Raw genomic sequence first — 22,711 nt, 5'->3', positions numbered from 1 at the left:
TAATTGGATTGAGGTAATATATATAATTATATGTCTCCTCAACTCTTAATATTTGGGGATGTTTTTACAAACTCCTAGCCTTATCCTCTAACTACATTATATGAAGGGATTTATTGGTCTACTTGCTGTTAATTTTGATTAGTCAGTTAATTTATTTCATAAATATGTAATAGTGTCTAATTATTGAATTATGATATAGACTTAGTTTCTTATGCATGCCATTATTCAACCTGCAAGCAACATTGCAACATCGAGAATAAGTAAGTGGAGGTCTGCTTATTCTTGTAGAAATAAAGTAAGGGCTAAGTTAGGAGTCTCACCTACCTAGAAAACCATTATGTGTATTTCTACGCATGCTGAATTCATGTTATATAGTTAAAAATTTTAAATTAATTATGTATCGTTATTGATTTTGTAGATTACTGTTGATATTCTCCCTACCCCCAAGGAAGATCATTTACTTGGGACCTCCCTCCTTATTCAATTTGAGTTTACACCATAACGGGGTGAGACATTGGCTGAACAATTTAATATAGACTCAGAAGAAGAAGCTGGATGTTCACATTACATTGAAAAGAAAAAACAAATCCAAAAGCTTACCTCTGAGAATGAAACTTTAATTAAAGTTAATGAAGAATTAGTTGCCATATTTGAAAGGGAAGGTTTTTTTTATTCAACTAGCCACCCAGCAACAGATCCTCATCAGGACCTTGTTTCAACCAATATGACAAGGAGAGGACATGATAGAAGTCACTATAACTTTAGGGTCACTCCTAAAGATACACCTAATTGACTAGCATTGGTCCCAGGTAGGAAGTGGACAAAGAGAGAAATAAAGGAGGGTGAAGAGGTAACTTGGAAATAAAGTCTAAGGAGAATGATTTTGATATGCAAGAAGAGGATAAAATTATATCAATATGAGACTGATGATGAAGAGGAAGCCCATAAAATAAAAGCAAGGGAGAAAGAAATTAATACTATGAGATTAAACTCTATTAAAGTAAGTTGACATTTATGAAGTAATATTTAAGTTTGTTATTAATTGTATTTTCTTTAATTTGATTTTTTTTCTTTTGTTAAATACATTGAGTTGGGTTTATGTGTAGTACCTCAAAGGAATATTCAAAGAAAAAAAACGAGAAGAAGATGTAACCTACTTGATAGAATTTCTTCAAAATTTGAGATGAACTATTTCTGAGTTTCCATGAGAGAAAGTCTACTACACATTGACAATAAATGTCTTCCTCACATGTGTCTTAGACATCATATTTACATATGGGGAAGTAATTAGCGGTTATATTTCATTACTATTCAGGGTTGCATTTTCATCTAGTAGGTCATATAATAAATTTATATATTGCTCAACCAGATTCATGGTAAAAATTTGACTTCATATTATATTTTTTTTATTATATTTGTGATATTATTACACTAATTTATGATTATATATTGAATCTTGCAGTCATCATATGAACACCTATGGGAAATAATTTTATATCAAATTATCAAAATAAATATGGTTGAATGAGAAATTATGTATATTTTTATACTTATAAATATTGATCGTGCACATTATCATTTAATGGTCATGGATACCGATGCAAAAAATATTTTACCATTATAATTTGTTGTTCTACAACTCTGAATATGGTGAATATTTTGCAAATATGATTAATATTAATTCTTTAAAATTTATATTCTAGAATTATGATATATATATTATGCTTGTAAATCTCTAGATTGAAAATGTTTTCCAACAATAAACCAAAGAATACGCACGATGGATTACAAGATTATAAGCCTTTTTATAATGAGGCTCTACTAAAAGAGATTGCCCTCAACAAATGTTATGATAAGTAAATTATTGTATTATTAATAAATTTCAATGTTACATTGTCATTATATTTTATTTACTATTTTAATTTTATGACAATGTAGGAATGACTACAGATTTTTCATTATGCGATATATCATACATCTTTTGTACAATAACAATATGAAATTCATGCAAAAAGATATTCATAAATTTAGAGTTGAGATTGCAGTATCATTCATTGAGATAAATTATATAAATTCAAAGTAAAATGAATCTTCAATCTTGTTGTTGACATATTGTAATATGTTGTATTTTTTTTGTATATCATATGATTTAGTACATTTGTTTTATTGTAATTGATACTTCATCTACTTATTTTGTATGGAAATTTTTTAGTCTAGATTCTTGCTATTATTGATTGTAATTGTTCTTGTATTAGATTGTTATTAGCTTGTTTAAAATTATTGTGTTGTGTTGTTCTAAATTGTTGTATTGTGTTGTGTTGATCTTGTATTAGATTGTTATTGGGTTGTGTAAAATTATCGTGTTGTATTGGATTGTTATTAGATTGTGTAAAATTATTGTGATGCATTATTCTAAATTGTTGTGTTGTGTTATTCTTGTATTGGATTATTTTGGACGATGATAAACACAACATAACACAACAATTTAGAACAACTCAACACAACAGTTTTTTACAATCCAATAACAATCAAATGCAAGAACAATTTAAAACAATACAACAATTTAGAATAATACAACAAAATAAGTGATCCGGTGGTAAGGGGGACACTAATACCGTCTAATCTTCATTTTTTCTGCGTCCTTCGGCTGCAGGATTAATATCTAAAGCAAAGGTTTACAAAGTTTTCGCCAAGCGGTCAGCCCGCCTTGAAGAACGTCGAGCGGCGATGTTAAACCCTAGAGTCGGAGCAGCGACTATAAAAACCTCGCTTTGAAGACCGTCGAGCGGCGACGTTCAACCCTAGAGTCAGAGCGGCAACTATAAAAACCCCGCCTTGAAAATTGTCAAGCGGCGACGTTAAACCCTAGAGTCGGAGCGGCGACTATAAAAACCCCGCCTTGAAGACCGTCGAGCGGCGACGTTAAACCCTAGAGTCGGAGAGGCGACTATAAAAATCCCGCTTTGAAGACCGTCGAGCGGCGATGTTAAACCCCGACCTTATAAAATCATCTAACATATATTCTAAAATTGAAGTCGAGCGGCGACTCTAAACCCCGGAGGTATGATCCTAAATGAATACTTCAATAATGGCATGAGCTCCACAGCTGAGCGGGACTACGCATCCAAATACTTAGCAAGCAAACAACATATGAAGAGAGCGTAAAATGATTTCATTAATAAGCACTGCCGAGCGACAGGATTACAGTTAAGACTTCCAAAAAACTCTACTGACCCCTCGCTCACTTGATGTATTCAAAGACCTCGTCGGGGATGGATTCGAGAAGTTGGACGCGATTCACGTCTTTATCAGATAGGGCCTCGGAGACATGTCTGTCCGTCTTCAGTTGGCTGAGCGTCGCCTTGATCGCCAGCTCAAACGATCGGACGATCCGATCAACCACCTTCCCCATAAACTGGTCCGAGCGGAGGTACTGTTGCTTCAGGACCGCGAAGCGACTCGGCTCGGCCTCCTGATAGGTCTTCAAAGCGGTGCACGAAGCCTCTAATTCCTCTTCGAGGCGCTTCATTTGACCTTGAAGTTCAGCCTCTTTGGCTGATTGGCCCTCCCGCTCGGCAGACAGAGAGTCCTTGGCCTTCTTCAGATCTTCGGCCAACTGTCGGGCTTCTTTATTCTTTTCTTCCAGATCGACGATGGCGCGTTGTTTCCTTGTAGTGGCCAGATCAAGTTTCAGGTCATAAGTCTTCAATTGAGCCTCAATTTGACTCAGCCTACTGGCCTGCACGGTCGATTTCTGCTGCTCCTCCATCAGAAGTTGTTGGGTCCTCTCTAGCTCGGCCTTCAGCCGAGCGGACGATGGTCCCCGGGAGGAAGAGTCTTCTCCAGAAATTTTGAGCTTCTTTAGCTCATCTTCCACCTGTGCCAACCGCTGGCACATGACAATGCTCTCCACCCAGTACTACAAACAAATATTAGTGCCAATCGGAGATCATTTTTCAAGTGATAACCGAGAGAACTAACCCCAGTGGACATCTCTAGATGACTGTCGGCCAGCGCGCCCGGGGACTTCATGGCCGCTCGCGCCCTCGCCTCCTCTCAGACGCGGCCGAGCCGACCCAGGATGTAGACTTGATGTTGGGGAGATTCGGGCTGGTCGCTCGATGCGCGAAGATCCTCGGTCGGTAGACGAAGGGTGGCGGCGACGAATCGTCTCCCGCCCGGCACCGATTGGGCAAAGGCAGATGGACCGGAGGATTGGCAGGACAAACGGGATGAATGGCTGAGCGGGTTATCTTCTGCCCGTCCGGAGGAAGGGAGGTGAGTGGCTGAATAGTGAGTGGCTCTTGCAGCTCAACCACGGACGGAGTTCGATCGGAGGAAGTAGCTGGGGGCGGGATGCCTCCCTTCGCAGAGGCTTGAATGGCTGAAGTAGCGGATCGGGACGACGCCTCTTGCGGGAGAGCGGAACTTCGTCGCCCGAGGACCCCGATCTCTCAACAGGAATGACGGGCTGCACGCCACGAACCGAGCCCAGTTCGGTTGCCGCTCCCATGCTGGGCGTCCGTTCGATGGTCCCATCGCCCGTAGTTGTATCTTCTCCAGCAGTTGCAGTTTCCCCAGTCGCGCCCTCTTGTGAGTTGACCGGGGTAAAGCTGAGTTGCTCCATCTCCTTGGCAGCCGCCGCCTCGATCTCGGCCTGCTTGGCCTTCATTATCCCAGCAGCTCGGGCGTGCATCATGATGTCAGCTGCAAAAGAAAAACAGAATCAGTTAGATTCAAAGGAAGAAGGTTTAAGAAATTTTATACCTAGGCTGCTTGGGAGCTGCACTCGGCTCGAACTCAGCCCGAAGATGTACATTACGCCCTCTCGAAGCAATTTATGAATATCGAACTTCAGCCCGACCAACATGTTGGCAGCGTGGAGATTGTTGGTGCAATATCCCTCAGGTCAAGGCTGACTTGGTTGACCAAGCTTGAGTCTTGGTTTGGGTTTCGATATTTGACAATGCAGTTGTTCATTTGGGGAGATTGTTTGGTGCAATTCCCCTCTGATCAGGGTCTGATCAGGTTAGTTGAAGAAGAGTCAAGTAGGTCAAGGTTGACTAGATACTTGACTGGGAAATCCTAACTGGGATGTCAGGCAGAAGAGAAGTTCTAGTGAGTGAAGCTAGGTGAAAGTCCTGGTGAGTGAAGCCAGGCAGAAGAGAAGTCCTAGTGAGTGAAGCTAGGCAGAATGAAAGTCTTGGTGAGTGAAGCCAGGCAGAAGAGAAGTTCTAGTGAGTGAAGCTAGGCAGAATGAAAGTCCTGGTGAGTGAAGCCAGGCAGAAGAGAAGTTCTAGTGAGTGAAGCTAGGCAGAATGGAAGTCCTGGTGAGTGAAGCCAGGCACGGAGAAATCCAGATGGGTCAAGGTTGACCAGACATCTGGTGAAAGTCCAAGTAAGTCAAGGGAGTGACCGGATACTTGGCATGATGAAAGAAAGTCCAAGTGGGTCAAAGGGATTGACCAGACACTTGGTGAGGGAGTCCTAGCAGGTCAAGGGTGACCAGATGCTAAGCATGATGAACCAACAGGTCATGGATTGACTGGATGTTGGTTTGGGGGCTTTGAGACTCGGTTTTGGGCAAAAACCAGAAGCTGGATCGATCAGCCGATCGATTGGCTGGAGCCCAATCGATCGGCCGATCGATTGAGGTGTCCCCGCGAGAAGTCTTTATCCAAATCGATCAGTGGATCGATTGGGAGGCAGTCGCGAGCACAGAACGCCTCTGGATCGATCAGCTGATCGATCTAGAGACCTCGATCGATTAGTGGATCGATCGGGGAGGTGCATTTTGTCGCGATAAGCCCTGGATCGATCAGCCGATCGATCCAGGCAAATTCCCAGAGCACAGAGGCGCTCTGGATCGATCCATTGATCGATCCAAAGCCTCCCCGATCGATTGGGAGCATTCCAATCGATCGGGATCCGACCGTTGGCGTCGTATTTAGCTGTAGGCGCTCGATGCCTTCGGTAGTTCTTCCGAGACTTCATACGATTCATCTCAGCGACTCCACAGCTTCTCCACAAAGTTCAGATCGCCAGTTCTTGAAGGTTCTTGGAGGTTTTCCAAGTCAAGAGGCGGATCTATAGCTGAAGAAGAAAGCTAGGGTTAGGGTTTCTTGTAAGCTTGTGCTGTATTTTGTTTCCCTTTCCCTTTCTTCTTGTAGTGTGAACTTGTAGGGCTTCTCCGCCTTCGGTAGTTACCGAAAAGGAGTGTTTATTAGTGAAGGTGTGTGTGTGTGCGTGGATCCTTGGACTAGTCACCTCTTGTGAGGTGGATACCAAGTAAACCCTCCTTGTTAGCGTTGTATGCTTTTGTTTCTTGTATTTCCGCTGCACATCTTCGAAGAAATGAGCAACGCCGACAACGAGCACGCGAAGAGCTATTCACCCCCCTCTAGCTACTTTTCGGTCCCAACAAGTGGTATTAGAGCGAGGTCGCTCTTCACCGGAATCATCGCCGGAAGGGGCAAACATAACAAGAAGAGCTAGAGGGTGAAGAAGTTGGAGCAAAATTATCAAAGTCAAAGAATTCAAGAAGCTCAACTTCAAGATGCAATTCCAAGATGGACTTGGATTTGACACAAGGGTGGCTCCACCGTACACATCTACAAGCTTCGATTCTTGGAGATCAAGAATCGAAAATTTTCTTATGATGGAGATAGAACAATGATTTTCTCTCATGGAAGGATTTGAAGCTCCAACAAACTCCAAGGGCAAGCCTCTTAAGAAAAGCAAATGGAATCAAGAGCAAGTTCAAAGGAGCAAGGTAAACGATAATGTGACCAAGCTTTTGGTCAACTTATTGCCAAGCAATATTTTGGCTCAAGTTGGAGAATTCAAGGATGCCAAGGAGCTTTGGAGCAAATTGACATCAATTCATGAGATCCCCTCCACTGTACCAATCCAAGAAAAATTCAAAGAGGGTGACTCATTGGAGCAAGACCAAGAGGAGGACTCCGAAGTTGAGAGATTCTCAACTTCCGAAGAAGAAGTCCAAGAAGAAGCTTCATCTTCGAGGGAATGCAATGAAGGGAACAAGGAGGGAGCATACTCCTTGTTCCATGTACAAGATGATGAAGCCTCCACCTCTAGGATTGAGGGGGAGTGTAGATCATTGACCCTGGAGCAAGAAGAAGCCTCCACATCTGGGTCAAGAGGAGAAGAGGATGAAGTAGCTTCCACCTCCAAAAGTCAAGACAAATCTATTGGAGGAGTATCAAGTTCGGATCAAGAGGAAGTCTCTACATCCACATCACATGGAGGACCAAGTGTCATCCCTACATGTGAAGGTAAAAATATTTCAATTAATAATAAAAAACATATTATATGTTTTGAGTGTAGGGAACATGGGCACTACAAGAGCAAGTGCCCCAAATTGGCCAAGAAGAAGGGCCAAGTGGCACCCAAGGGCAAGGAGAAGCCCAAGGAGACCGTCCCCGGAACAAAGAAGAGCAAGGAGCACATTGTGTGCTTCTTGTGCCAACAAAAAGGGCATTACTGAAGTCAATGCCCTAAGGGGAAGAAGGTGGTCAAGGCTCAAGGAGGAAGCTCAATTCAAGGGGGAGCGTCCAAGATAAAAAGGAAGGTAACCTTTATTGAGCCTACCCCTTTAAATTATGGTAAAAAGCATGCTAGTTCAAATTTATACCATTTTAATACTATTAACCATAAGAATAGAAAGCATGATAGCTTTAAGGAAAATCATGTAGCTTTTCATGCTAAAACTACCACACCTAGGGTTAGGAAGGTAGATAAGAATTTAGACAATAACTCTAAGGATTTTAGTTATAAGCCTAGAAATAGAAATGCTCATGGACTTAATGAAAAATCAAAAACTAAGGACTTATGGAAAGAAAATCAAGTCTTGAGGTCAAGGCTTGATAAAATGGAAAAGACCCTAAAAAGGATGGAAAATATTCTAATAGGGCAAAATGAGCAAAATCTAGGGTTAGGACAACAAAGGTCATCCAAGGACCATAAAGGTTTGGGATACAAACCTAAAATCAAAAAGGATGTACCTACTTACCATAGAGTTCCATATAGTTATGGAACAAACCCTAAGTCTAGAGGTCAAGTCAAGGATGCAAGGGAAGTTATCCCTAGAAGTATCTTTGCAACAACAAATGTGACTAAGACTTCTAAGAAGTCTAAGAAAGTCACTAAGAAGGTCATAAGGGAAGCAATCCCTAGGGTTGACCTAGAAAAAGTGACCAAGGCTTCTAAGAAGTCAAACAAAGTCACTAGGAAGGTATATAGGGAAGTTATCCCTAGTGAATACCTAGAGCATCCAAGGAGCACCAATAGGTGTTGGGTTCCTAGGAGCATTTTCTCTACCCCATAGATGGGTTAGAGAGTGTCAACTCTAAGAAGAAGGGTAGTTAACCTAACTTTGAAGAAATTGACACTCGAGGAGCATTTTCAAGGTTATTATCAACCTTTGAAAATGAAATGGATTTGTGATTTACTCTTTGAAAGAGTAAAATGTGCCAAATTTGAGAAGTATTGATTTTAATCCCAATTGGCAAAATTTAGGAATCATAAGAACTACCAAGTTGAGATTTTGGTATGTTCTTAGTAAATTAAAGGCAATTTGAGCCTTAATTAAGAGTGCTACTCTTGTGGAAGAACGAAATATGCCAACATTTGAGGAATAAGCTAAATTTAAATTGGCATAAATTAATCAAGAGAATTAGAAATATCAATTTAGGTTTTGGCACTCTCTTGAAGCACTTTGGGCAATCTAGGGTTTAAGTTTTAGGATTAGCTAAGATTAACGATACTTAGATAGGTAATCTAGGTATTTTGTTTAATTATGCTAGACTTTGCCATGATTGTTTTCCCATTATATGCCATGACATCATATTTTATTTTAGCACTCATGCCTTATCATGAAAATACAAAAATACCATGTCATGCCATACATACATCATGTAGTTATAAGAAAATTTCTTTTGAAAATTATTTCTTTTTGATGTATGTCATAAAATTATCATGCATTATGCTTATTTCCTTAAAATTAAGTACAAATGACATTTATCAACAAGTCAACAAGTAACATCCTAGGTGGATGTTCAATATCCACAAAATGCCTAGATAGATATGCATGATCCCTAGATTAGGGCAAAACCAAATTTTACATCTCACAAAGACCTATAAGATGACTTGTATGTGTTTTGTGCACAATAGATACAAGTGAGATGTTAGGATGATGAACAAAACTCAACATGTTGATTTGGTGCATTTCTTTGAGTTTTAAGTTCATCAAAACATATAGTTATGTGTTTTCCCATCATTGGGAAGCTAATGTACAAGTCATGTGCATTAAGCCCAAGGAACATGGTGGGATATTGGTTTTGAAAATGTTTTTTAAATGCTTTTGGAAAACCTTGGTGAAGGCTATCTTTTGATAGTAATCATTATTGAATAGTTAGACACAAAACTTGAAGAAAACACTAAAGTTTTTGCAAGTTTGTGTCAATCTTTGAAAATATGATGTATTTTCATAGAAAACTATTTTTTCATGATAAAGTATACCCTAAATAATGTCTACACAAATTTTCACGATTTTTCAAATTTTGTAGAATTTTTGGGGAATTTCTAAAATTGACTAAAATTGTACTTCTGCCGTTTCAGAGCTCCAATCGATCAGTGGATCGATTGGAGTGCCTCAATCGATCGAGTGATCGATTGAGAGCAGGCTTCTCGTGAACAGAAGCCTTCTGGATCGATCCACCGATCGATCCAGCCCTCCTGAATCGATCAGTGGATCGATTCAGCATGGTCCGATTGATTAGAACCCAACTCCAATCGATCCGGGATGCTGATTTTGGCTGGTAAAGTCTGATTTCAGCATTTTGGAACCATGTTTAGTCTAGGTAACCATTCCTAACCCCTCAAAATACATTTGTATACATAAAAAAGATGTTTTCTTGTTGAAAACAAGGATGAATTGGTTAAGGGAGACTAAATAGAAGTTTAGGTTGAGGTTTTCTTCAAATTTTGAACTTTTGAACCTCAAAACTTCTTAATTTGGGTTTCCTAAAGGTTTAGGGATTCCAAGTCATTGTTGGTGCAATGACAGAAGTTATGACCATGTCTTTAGGGGGAGGGACTCTTTAAAGACATGAAAATTATTTTTCATGAACCTTGGAAGGTGGTTAACCTTCTTTTAAGAACATGCTCAAGGTTGAGCGTTTGAACTTTAATGGGGAGTGGATATCCTCATTGTTCAAGTGATTTAAGTTAAAAATGCTCAAGGATGGGCATTTGACTACATTAATGAGAGAATGTAGAGTTAAGGATAATGAAGGGTATGAGACTTTCATTATTGGGTTGATCACAACGAGTGAAGTTGTGAACAACGATGAGCAACTCTTCAGGGGGAGAGTTTTCAACAAGTGAATTTGTTGATGTGTTCCCAAAGATGGGGCATTTGTTGATGTGTGTCAATAGGGGGAGAATGAAGGGTTTAAGTTAGGACTTCATTACCTAGAGGGAGTTTGCCCTCTTAGGAGGAGAATGAAGGGTTTAACTTATGTCTTCATTACCTAGTGACATGAAGGAGGTTGAGGCTATGAGATTAGCCTAACTTAAATGTGTTATTGTCAAACATCAAAAATGGGGAGATTGTTGGTGCAATATCCCTCAGGTCAAGGCTAACCTGGTTGACCAAGCTTGAGTCTTGGTTTGAGTTTCGATGTTTGACAATGCAGTTGTTCATTTGGGGAGATTATTTGGTGCAATTCCCCTCTGATCAGGGTCTGATCAGGTTGGTTGAAGAAGAGTCAAGTAGGTTAAGGTTGACCAGATACTTGACTGGGAAGCCCTAACTGGGATGTCAGGCAGAAGAGAAGTTCTAGTGAGTGAAGCTAGGTGAAAGTCCTGGTGAGTGAAGCTAGGCAGAAGAGAAGTCCTAGTGAGTGAAGCTAGGCAGAATGAAAGTCCTGGTGAGTGAAGCCAGACAGAAGAGAAGTTCTAGTGAGTGAAGCTAGGCAGAATGAAAGTCCTGGTGAGTGAAGCCAGGCAGAAGAGAAGTTCTAGTGAGTGAAGCTAGGTAGAATGGAAGTCCTGGTGAGTGAAGCCAGGCACGGAGAAATCCAGATGGGTCAAGGTTGACCAGACATCTGGTGAAAGTCCAAGTAGGTCAAGGGAGTGACCGGATACTTGGCATGATGAAGGAAAGTCCAAGTGGGTCAAAGGGATTGACCGGACACTTGGTGAGGGAGTCCTAGCAGGTCAAGGGTGACCAGATGCTAGGCATGATGAACCAACAGGTCATGGATTGACTGGATGTTAGTTTGGGGGGCTTTGGGACTTGGTTTTGGGCAAAAACCAGAAGCTGGATCGATCAGCCGATCTATTGGCTGGAGCCCAATCGATCGGCCGATCGATTGAGGTGTCCCCGCGAGAAGTCTTCGTCCAAATCGATCAGTGGATCGATTGGGAGGCAGTCGCGAGCACAGAACGCCTTTGGATCGATCAGCTGATCGATCCAGAGACCCCGATCGATCAGTGGATCGATCGGGGAGGTGCGTTTTGTCGCGATAAGCCCTGGATCGATCAGCCGATCGATCCAGGCAAATTCCCAGAGCACAGAGGCGCTCTGGATCGATCCATTGATCGATCCAAAGCCTCCCTGATCGATTGGGAGCATTCCAATCGATCGGGATCCGACCGTTGGCGTCGTATTTAGCTGTAGGTGCTCGATTCCTTAGGTAGTTCTTCCGAGACTTCATACGATTCATCTCAGCGACTCCACAGCTTCTCCACAAAGTTCAGATCGCCAGTTCTTGAAGGTTCTTGGAGGTTTTCCAAGTCAAGAGGCGGATCTATAGCTGAAGAAGAAAGCTAGGGTTAGGGTTTCTTGTAAGATTGTGCTGTATTTTGTTTCCCTTTCCCTTTCTTCTTGTAGTGTGAACTTGTAGGACTTCTCCGCCTTCGGTAGTTACCAAAAAGGAGTGTTTATTAGTGGAGGTGTGTGTATGTGCGTGGATCCTTGGACTAGTCACCTCTTGTGAGGTGGATACCAAGTAAACTCTCCTTGTTAGCGTTGTATGCTTTTGTTTCTTGTATTTCCGCTGCACATCTTCGAAGAAACGAGCAACACCGACAACGAGCACGCGAAGAGCTATTCACCCCCCTCTAGCTACTTTTCGGTCCCAACAGTAATCTGGCTGAGTCTTATATCTCTTCAGCTCGGGCGGAGGTGGTAGAGCGGTCTGCCATTGAGTGCGGAACCTTGGCTGCTCGGGGAGTCTGATGTAGAAGAAATACTCCTTCCAGTGCTTGTTGGAGGAGGGCATTCTATCGAAGAAAACTAAGCCGATGTGGGATTGGAATAAGTAGGTGCCCAGCTCGGATTGTTTGAGATAGTAGAAGTAATGGAAGACCCGAGGGGTCAGCGGGATGTTGTGCACTTTGAATAGCACGAGTACCCCCACATAACAAACGGAAGGAATTGGGGACGAATTGGGCGAGCGGGGCTCGAAAAAAATTACAAACTTCGGTTATTAATGGATGGAGGGGAAACCGGAGACCAGCCACGAATTGGTCTTGAAAGAAACAAATAGTGTCGATCGGTGGGTTGTGTGGCCGATCGGACGGGCCGACCAGGGCAATCTCATGGTCGGACGGGAGGTCAAAGGCATTTATAAGATGTGTCGTGTCGCCCGCATCAAACCTGGTCTCCATAGTGGTATACCAGGGACTAGGGGCGAGGTCGACCGGCTGGGAAGAGCTGGCCATAAGTAAAAGACGAAGAAACAGAGGAGATCGATAAGAAGATCGTCGGAAAAATGGTGGAGGTTCACCAGGTAAGATAGTGGGACGCCGGAAAATGCTAATAGGGGAGAAAAGAAAACGAATGAATAGGAGCTAGAGCTTACAGGAAAGGGAGAGGCCGCTAGAGGAAGTTGGAAGTCGCCGGAACACTGGAGGCAAGTAACGTAGCCGGAGCGAACGATCAGAGTGCAGAAGGAGAACACAGAGGAAGACACGGCGACGTCGAGGCTTTATAAAGATAGTCGCGGCCGATCAGGGCCGTCCGATCTAGGGCGCAGGAATCGAAGCGCACATCCGACCATTGAATTCGAACCTTCAAACGTCACATCAGCAGCTGTCACCTCGGACGTGCGGCGACTGCGCCAATGACACGTGGCGCTGTCCCACAGGATAGCATTTAATGGGCGCGTGCTTAGTCTTAATGAAAAGGATTTGCACGCATCACGAGGAGATGCGGATGACGTCAGCATTAGCTGACTGGCTCGCAGCCCTTCGAAAGCGGTGAGGAAAAGTATCTAAAATACTAAGTATAAAGACACGAAGCACCGACCGGGGAAGAAAGATCAGTCCTACGGAGACCGAGCGGGATCCAACCCATTTATCAGCCGACCGGCCAACTACTCGCCAGACTATTCGTTCATTCAGTCGAACTTTCAGCCTCCTTCGACTAGACTTGAAGGGAAGACATGTGATCCGGTGGTAAGGGGGGACCGCCCGGCAGGAGGTCAAAGTGGTTAACACCCGGCAGCTGTTCGACCGGGCGGATTACCTTCCTGATTAGCAGGAGGAGTGGCCGACCCGACATTTCGATAGCTCAGCCTGACGTCGAGTTTCCGACACTCACAAGGTAAAGCAGGAAGAAACGGAAGCCGAGCGGCCATCCCGCTCGACTAACAGTAGACACGGCATTCGACCGAGCGGGCATCCGCCTAGAGGGCGTCAGCCGACGAGCTTCCGCTCGGCTCGGGAAAGGTACTAGCCGAGCGGTTCCTCCGCTCGACCCGGGAAAGGTGCTAGCCGAGCGGTTCCTATGCTTGGCCCGGTAAAGGAGAAAGGGAGCAGTTGGCGATATCTTCCTAGGAACTAGTGCCGCCGACAAGAGGTATGGTCGGCGGCATGGTCAGACAGAGAATCGTACGGGGGAAACTTTCACTGTCGCGTCAGAGATATGCTCGTGCTATTAAAGTATGGCGTCCTGCATGCTTTTTTAACACATCCATTCCAGGTATGCTTTGAGGAGCATGCACACCTCGAGGAGCGTGCACGCGCCTCTAGGGAGCCCTATATAAGGACTCCCAGACGTCGATGGAGGTATGCGTTATTATTCACTATAGCTACAGTTCTCATTTCTTCTTCACTCTACTTCTTTCTGTCGGAGATTTGACTTGAGCGTTGGAGGGTCATCGTCGGGGAACCCCTCCTCGGCTCGGCACTATGTTTACAGGTTTACGACGGCAAAGGATCTACATCTTTGGAGTCTTCGACCAGTCAACAGGAGCGCCACGCCCCCAACGTCCATCGACTCAGCACTCGGACAGGATCAATAAGTTTACACAATCCAATAATAATCCAATACAAGAATAATTTATAACAACATAATACAATAATTTAGAACAATACAATACAATACAATAAATTTACACAATCTGATAATTTTACACAATCCAATAACAATCCATTAGATTGTATGAATGATGAATGTCTATCATCCATTTTTTCAACATTCTAGTTGCATCCAAAACATTCAATTCTAATTGCACATACCAACACATAATTTATATCTCTACATAAAATAACATATGAATATAAAAACATAACAAATACAACATAACACAAAGACATTTAAATGTAAATCAAGTTTCAAAATTAATGCTATGTTAATCAAAATACACATCTGAATATATTTAACAAAATACACTTATATGTTTATTCATCACAATAATAGTCTTATGTGCCAAATACATACAAAAATTGAGCATTATCATAAAATAACATACTAATATATTTATCAACTTACTGGTGGTATTCTACATAATCTTTTATTATGACTTAATTGTTTGCACATATTACACTTGTTTTTAACCTTTGCCATGTGCTTGGACGGTATCTATTGGATCGTAAATTCGATAGAGGGGGGGGGGGTTGAATATTGATTAAAAAAAATTCTCGAGTAAGCAGCGGAATAATAAATGCGAAAAGAATGACACAAGTAATTTTACTTGGTTCGGAGCCTGTGTCGACTCCTACTCCAAGGTCAGCATGCAAGGGTGCTTTCAATGGGCAATCCACTATCAATTCAAAATAATTGTTTACAAATTAAAGTATAAGAATGCTAATAGAAAAAGACAATACTGACAAAAGGAAAAAAAAATAGCTCGTTGTTAGAGTGTCTTCGTAGCGTCGCAGGAGCACAGAGGAGTAGATCTTTCGTTGTTGTGATGACTCCAGCCTTTACCCTCCTTATATAGGAGGTTCGGGGCGCCTGTAACCTCCAGGGCGCCCTGAATATGATGTAGCCGAGCCAACTAGGGCGCTCCATGCGACGAAATGACGTTGCGGATAGAAATTCACCTCCGGGCTCCCGGACCACTCTTCTCCAGAAAATCCTTCTCCTGTAGAAAAGAGTTAGTCCGAGGCAAAATACAAATAGTATTATCCTGTAAAATAAAGTGTTAGCATAGTTTAAAGTTTAACAAGCATAGTATTAGCTAGATTCCGTCTCATTGAGACCGGAATCTAGTCATGATTTCGACTTAAATATCCGAAATGGGTCTAAGTCGGATAGACGCCTAATGTTCCCTTCCTGGGAACGCGTCCTCACAGTCACTCCCCTCCAGTGACTTACCTTCTCTTACCTTCCAGATGTCCGGTCAGCCCTTCGACCCATCTAGGTTTCGTGCCAGCTATCCGATCAGTCCGTCGACCTAGCTGGACTTCGTGCCAAACGTCCGGTCAGCCCGTCGACCCGTTTGGACTTCGTGCCAGACATCAGGTCAACCCGTCGACCTGTCTGGGCTTCTCCTGCACACTGGGTCAGAGTGTTAGATCACCACAAAACTAACTTAACATATTTTATCATTCATCAAAACTTGAGTTAGATTGTTAGTGCTAATCGCACCAACAATCTCCCCCTTTTTGATGCAATGACAACCTGGTTAAGTTAGTGAAAAATATACAAGTAAAAATAAGCATAAGGTTGTTAAGTTAGAGTTTTAAATTTTTGTTGTTCTTGTTGTTTGTTTACTAACTTAAACATCTAACCCTCCCCCTTTGGTGTTCATCAAAAAATAAATATAGAACAACTTGTAAAAAATGCAAGGTAGAAAAAATCTAGAAATGTAAGTCAGATTATCTTGGGGGAGTTTAAGCTAAAAACATAGAAAAATAATTTAAGCTTTAAACTTTTATCTTTTTCTGAAAGTAGCATTTTTAACTTAAGAAAGATAATTGTAATTTTAACTTAATCTTTCGAAAAGAGTTTTGCAATTTGGAAACATAATTTGCAAAGATAGCATTTTTTAAGTCAAGTTTTTAAAACTAAGTAACATCAAGTTTTAGTTTGTAAAACTTAACTAAGTAAAATTTATTTTTAATTCTGACTTTGTAACCTTTTAAATAAATTTACAAAAATATGTTTTGAAACTCAAGTAGAATATAATTTTCAAAATGATGAGTCCAATTTTCAAAATCATCTTTTTAAAACTAAGTTTAGAAGGTATCATTTGAAACCCCAAGTAGAATATAATTTGAAAATAAAGCTAAAAAAATAATTTTAACCAAAACTAATTTTGAAAAACCAAAGATTTTTTTTAAAAAAAATATTTTTTAAAGAATAAGTATAAAAATAATTAAACCTCCCCCTGAACCTGACATTACAAAATCTGTCTAACCAGTTAGCTACTCACTAACTATTAGAGGATATCAACTTTCACTTGGTTAGTCAAGTTAAGTCTAATAATCATCAGTTAGTGTTTGACTAAAATGAATGACTCAACTTGATTAATATTTGTTTGGTATTTAACACCCAGACTTATATCGATACACTGAAATAAGCATCTTAAGTCCAGACAATTTACCTATACATCTCACCCTTTCTATGTTTGGCAATCACAAACAACGGAATCCTAGGGTGTTGGTGAGATGCTCAAGTACTATCCCTAGGGGAACCTGCTTTCTAAGGGATTATTCTAGTTTAAGGCTAAAACTGATTTAAAATTCTAGAAATGGAAGATTTTAAGAAAATACAAAGATTTTATCCTAGAATTTGAAAATATTATTTTTAAAAATAATTTTTGTAATTTTAGTAGTCTATTAAACACATTCCTAATTTTCTGTGTAGATTACTGAACTCACTTTTAGGGAGGGGTTTGGTAAATATATCAACTAAGTTAGATTTGGACTCAATGTACTTGAATTCAATGTCTTCTTTAGTGACATGATACCTGATAAAGTGGTGCCTAATTTCAATGTGTTTGGTTCTGGAATGATGCACAGGGTTTTTTGTTAAATTAATTGAGCTAATATTATCAATTAATACTTTTACATTTGCAATGTTTAAGTTAAAGTCTTTTAAAGTGTGCATCATCCATAATAGTTGGACAACACATTCACCTATGATTATGTATTCTGACTCAGTTGTAGATAGAGCAACACAGTGTTGCTTTCTACTAAACCAATTGACAAGTGATGAACCTAGTAGTTGACATCCACCACTTGTGCTCTTTGGTCTAATTTGCATCCAACATAATCTGAGTCAGAATACCTTATTAATTCAAAATTGTTAGTCCTAGGATACCAAATCCCTACATTTGTTGTTCCTTTAAGGTATCTAAAGATTCTTTTGACTTGAGTCAAATGAGATTCTTTAGCACAAGTTTGGTATCTAGCACACATACTCACTGCAAATAAAATATCGGGTCGACTTGCAGTTAAGTACAGTAGGCTACCTATGACACTCCTATAGTATTTTAAGTCAACTGGTTTTCCATTTGGGTCATCATCTAGAATAGTGTTAACTGCCATGGGTGTTTTTATTTCTTTAGTATTTTCCATTCCAAATTTTTTAAGTAATTCTTTGGTATATTTTTGTTGATAGATATAGTTTCCTTCATTTATTTGTTTGATTTACAATCCTAAAAAGTAAGTTAATTTTCCTACTAAACTCATTTCAAATTCTTGTTCCATTAAGTTTGTGAATTCTTCTAAAAATTCTGAATTAGTTAAGCCAAAAATTATATCATCTACATAAATTTGGGCTATAAATATGTCCTCTTTTATTAATTTAACGAATAGGGTTGGGCCAATTTGGCCCTGGTTAAACCCTTTGGATATTAGGTAAGAGGTTAACCTTTCATACCAAGCCCTAGGTGCTTGCTTAAGTTCGTATAAAGCTTTCTTTAATTTAAATACATAGTCAGGGTGTTCTAGACATTCAAACCCAGGAGGTTGACCTACATAGACTTCTTTTTTTATCAACCCATTTAGAAATGTTGATTTAACGCCCATTTGATACAGTCTAAACCCTTTATGGGTTGCATAGCTGAGTAACATTCTAATGGACTCTAATCTAGCTACTGGGGTATAAGTTTCATCATAGTCAAGTTGTTCAACTTGACTAAATCCCTTAGCGACTAGCCTAGCTTTATTTCTGGTAATTTCCCCAGTTTCACTTAATTTATTTCTAAATACCCATTTGATTTCTATTATTTTCTTATTTTTGGGTGGTGGTACTAAGCCCCACACTTCATTACGTTCAAATTGAGCTAGTTCTTCTTGCATAGCTATGACCCAGTCTGGATCAAGTAATGATTCAGCTATGGTTTTAGGTTTAATTTTTGAAATTAGAGAAGTTTGACTTAGGTTTCTAAAAGATGACCTAGTCTGAACCCTTAATTTTGGATCACCAATTATTTGGTCAATTGGATGATTTGGCTTGACTCTTATAGTTCTAGATGGTTGAGTTTCTAAAGGTTCTTCTTCTTCTTCGTGATCATTGGTTCCTTCTTGATTACTATTTGCTCGAATAAAATCAATTGGTTGATGTTGAGTTTGTTGTTTGGATTCCTCAAATTTTACGTTAGTAGTTTCTTCAATTCTTAATGTAACCTTATTATATATTCTGTACCCCCTACTGTTTAGGGAGTATCCTATAAATATTCCATCTTCTACTTTAGAGGTGAATTTTTCTAAGTGCTCTCTTGTGTTTAAGATGAAGGCTGGACACCCAAATACTTTAAAATATTTTATATTTGGTTGTTTATTATAATAAATTTTGAAAAAGGTTTTATTGTGTGTTTTGTTTAGTGTTGTTCTATTTTGCACATAGCAGGTTGTACTGACAACTTCTGCCCAAAAGTACTTGGGTAAATTATATTCATTTAGCATAGTTCTAGAAGCTTCAAGTAAGGTTCTATTTTTTCTTTCTACTATTCCATTTTGTTGGGGAGTTTTAAGACATGACAATTCATGATTATATCCGTTTTCAAGACAAAATTTATTAAAGTTGTGATTTTTAAATTCTCCCCCATTGTCACTCCTAATTCTTTTAATTTTGAGGTTTTTTCATTTTCAACTTGTTTGCAAAAGTTTGTAAAGATTTCAAAAGTTTCATCCTTATTTTTTAAGAATTTTACCCAATTGAACCTAGAATAGTCGTCTATTATTACTAGGCAATATAGACTGCCATTTATTGATTTGACTCCATGAGATTCAAATAGATCTAGGTGTAGAAGTTCTAGAATTGAATTGGTTTGAGTTTGATTAGTTGGTTTGTGAGTAGATTTTGTTTGTTTACCTTTTTAACGCGCATTACATATTATTGAGTCTAAGTTTGGTAATTTTGATAAACCTCTAATTAATCCATTTAATTTACTTATATTTCTGAAATTAGTGTGTGACATTCTTCTATGCTATAAGTTTCTTCTTTTTTTGTGTTAAATAACACTTAATTGAAGATGTGGTTAAATTAATAGCATAGATGTTTTCTTTTCTAAATCCTTTTAGACTTATCGTAGGATTATCTAGGTGTTTGATTAAGCATTCTGAAGATAGAAACCTAACCTTATACCTAGTGTCACACAATTAACTGATACTTAGGAGATTATACTTGAAATTTTCAACAAGTAAAACATTTGTAATAATAAAGTCAATTTTAAGCTCAATATTACCTATACCAATTATCTTGAGTTTGCCATTATTTCCAAAGGTAACTGTTCGTAAACTTTTGTAGGTAAGTTGAGTGAATTTGGTGTGACCTCCAGTCATATGTTTGGAGCAACTACTGTCCAAGATCCACTTGGTTTCCTACAATAGGTAGAAATTGAGAGTTAGTCTAATTTTGTTTAGGTAAGAATAATAGTAAAATAATCATTTTTATTATTATTGTGATTATTCAAGTAACGTTTTTTTTTAAAATAATTTTTTAAAGTTTTTAAAAGAATTTTTAAAAGTTTTTTTAAAAATTTTAAAAGAAATTTTACAAGTTTTTTAAAAAAATTTTTAAAGTTTTTAAAAGGTTTTAAAAGAATTTTTAAAAGTTTTTAAAACAACGCACCTTGTTAAGTGCATTTCTTATTTTACCCTCCTGACAATTTAACTTTTTCTACTGTTTTTTTCTTTTCTCCACTATTTTTCTCTCTCTTCTCTTTTTTGTATCGGCATGCAGAACATATGAATAATATTAGTTATTTTTTTAATAACATTTTAATACATTTGAAGAAGCAAAAATAAACAATGAATAGCATATTTGAACTCCTTACCATTTCAGAAATCGACTAGAACTAAAATTGATGTAATCGGAGCTCTCTAGGTCGATCAGTGGGTTTCGGTCAAAGTATACTTAGGCAAAAGTCCTAGCTGCAGTTAGGCAAGTGGAAAACCCTAGGGGGCAATAACCCTAGGTCATAGGGGGTGGTAACCCTATGTGAAAGCCTTGGCGGGTCGGAGCTTCGGGCAAAAATCCTAGGGGTTGGAAACCCTAGGTTAAATTCCTGGTGTCGCGAACCGGTTAGAAATCTGGACGGGTCGTGGACCAGACGTCCAGCATAAAGACCGGAAGCATCGAACGCTGAGCAAAAGTCCAGTCGGTCTAGAGGATCGAACTGGTAAAAGGTAAACTCTCCTGAGTTGAGTAGGTGAGGACGCGTTCCCCGGAAGAGGGAACAATAGGCGTCGATTCGACCTAGGGTTTCCGGTAGGAAATCCGAAGTCAGAACCGGACAACCTGAAGGCTGTCAAACATTTTATTTATTATGTTTATTCTGTTCTAACTTTGTCTTGCAGGGTATGTTGTTGTTTTGGGACTAACGTGTCTTGCAGGTACAAAAGGAACAAGTTAAACCTCGGATAAACAGTGTCCGAGGCACCTCCATGGAGTTTAGAGGCGCCTTGGGTGCAAAGGAGCTGAGTTTGCGCACAATAGAGCTGGAGGCGCCTCAGACTGAGCTGGAGGCGCCTTGGACAGCTTGGAGGCGCCTTCAAGGTTGATGGATGCGCCTTCAACCGGATCAGCGAAGAAGATTTCAGCGCTCATCCGTGCGGTTGACTCGGCGGGTTTGAGGCGCCTCCAACAGTGCATAAAAGGGGGTTCGAGCAGCACCTTTTAGATACACTTTCCTAAGTCATCTTTGTGCAACGAGCTGCTCAAGAAATAACCCAACGACGTTACAACACGAAGCCGACAACCCGAAGTTCTGAATCTACTATTTCTTTTGTTGTTGGTAAATTTAATAGCTTTTATTATATGTAATTTGTAACACCTTTTCGAAATTATAGTTGTTGCCCAGTGTAAACACTTAACGAGCGTGGGCCTTGGAGTAGGAGTTGCCACAGGCTCCGAACCAAGTAAATAGCTTGTGTTCATGTGTTGCTTTCTTTCTATTTCCGCTGTATTTACTCGAACGATTTCCGAATCCAAAACGCGTGAAAGTCACGAGCGCTATTCACCCCCCTCTAGCGTATCTCGATCCAACACATTATTTATTTCGTCTTTCATAGATATTCATATATAAAATCAAAGAATCGGCAAAAAGACTCACGTTGGACCTGATATAAAATTATATCAGACCCAACGTGGACCTGATATGAAATCAAATCAGACTCAACTTTCATCAATTTGGGCCTGATATTGCAAGGAGCTATCTAGGAATTGAGCTGGATTAAAGGGAAGGTTAAATCAGATAAGTTTCTTAAAGGGATCGCAATTTGTCCAAATTTTTATTTGATTCCATCCATATTCACTTTCAGTTTAACAAGATTTCAATGGATTCAGATCAATTTTTAACTATTATTGAATGTATTTCCAGTTCTCTGTATCGATATCAACTTGTTTTGCCAACTGTAGACTCTAGCTCAATAAGGATATTGTAGTTCGAGGGGGTTAGATATCTTGCAGATAGCATTGCCACTAAGAGGGCAAGACTTTTCTAATTAACTTTAAAAAGTAGACATTGATCTTTTGGCTAGATAAAACTACTACAGCAGGCAAGACTTTTGAAGCCCACAATCAGAGGCAAAGAACAAGCGATTAAAGTCTGATGGTATATCTATAGATATGAGCAAGACATATCACTTTGATAAACTTGCTTACATGTCACAAATATGAGGCGATATGAGTTATACAGATCTTGCACAAGCAATATGAAGCTTAATGTAGGTGGCAAAGAGACTAATATGAGCGGTATAGATGTAAATGCAATACAAACTTCAAAGTACCTAATATAACCAATGATCATGCCTATCATCCATGTACGATAAACATAAAATCCAGCTGAGTCCTAGATAGCTCCTTGCAACATCATGCCCACGTTGGGCCTTATCATGCATGTACGATAAACATAAAATCCAGCTGAGTCCTAGGTAACTCCTTGCAACATCATGTCTACATTGGACCTAATATAATTTCATATTAGATCCACGTTGGATCTGA

This window comes from Zingiber officinale, chromosome 6A, assembly GCF_018446385.1.
Source record: "Zingiber officinale cultivar Zhangliang chromosome 6A, Zo_v1.1, whole genome shotgun sequence".
Taxonomy (NCBI): Eukaryota; Viridiplantae; Streptophyta; class Magnoliopsida; order Zingiberales; family Zingiberaceae; genus Zingiber; species Zingiber officinale.
This window is presented reverse-complemented; position numbering follows the sequence as displayed.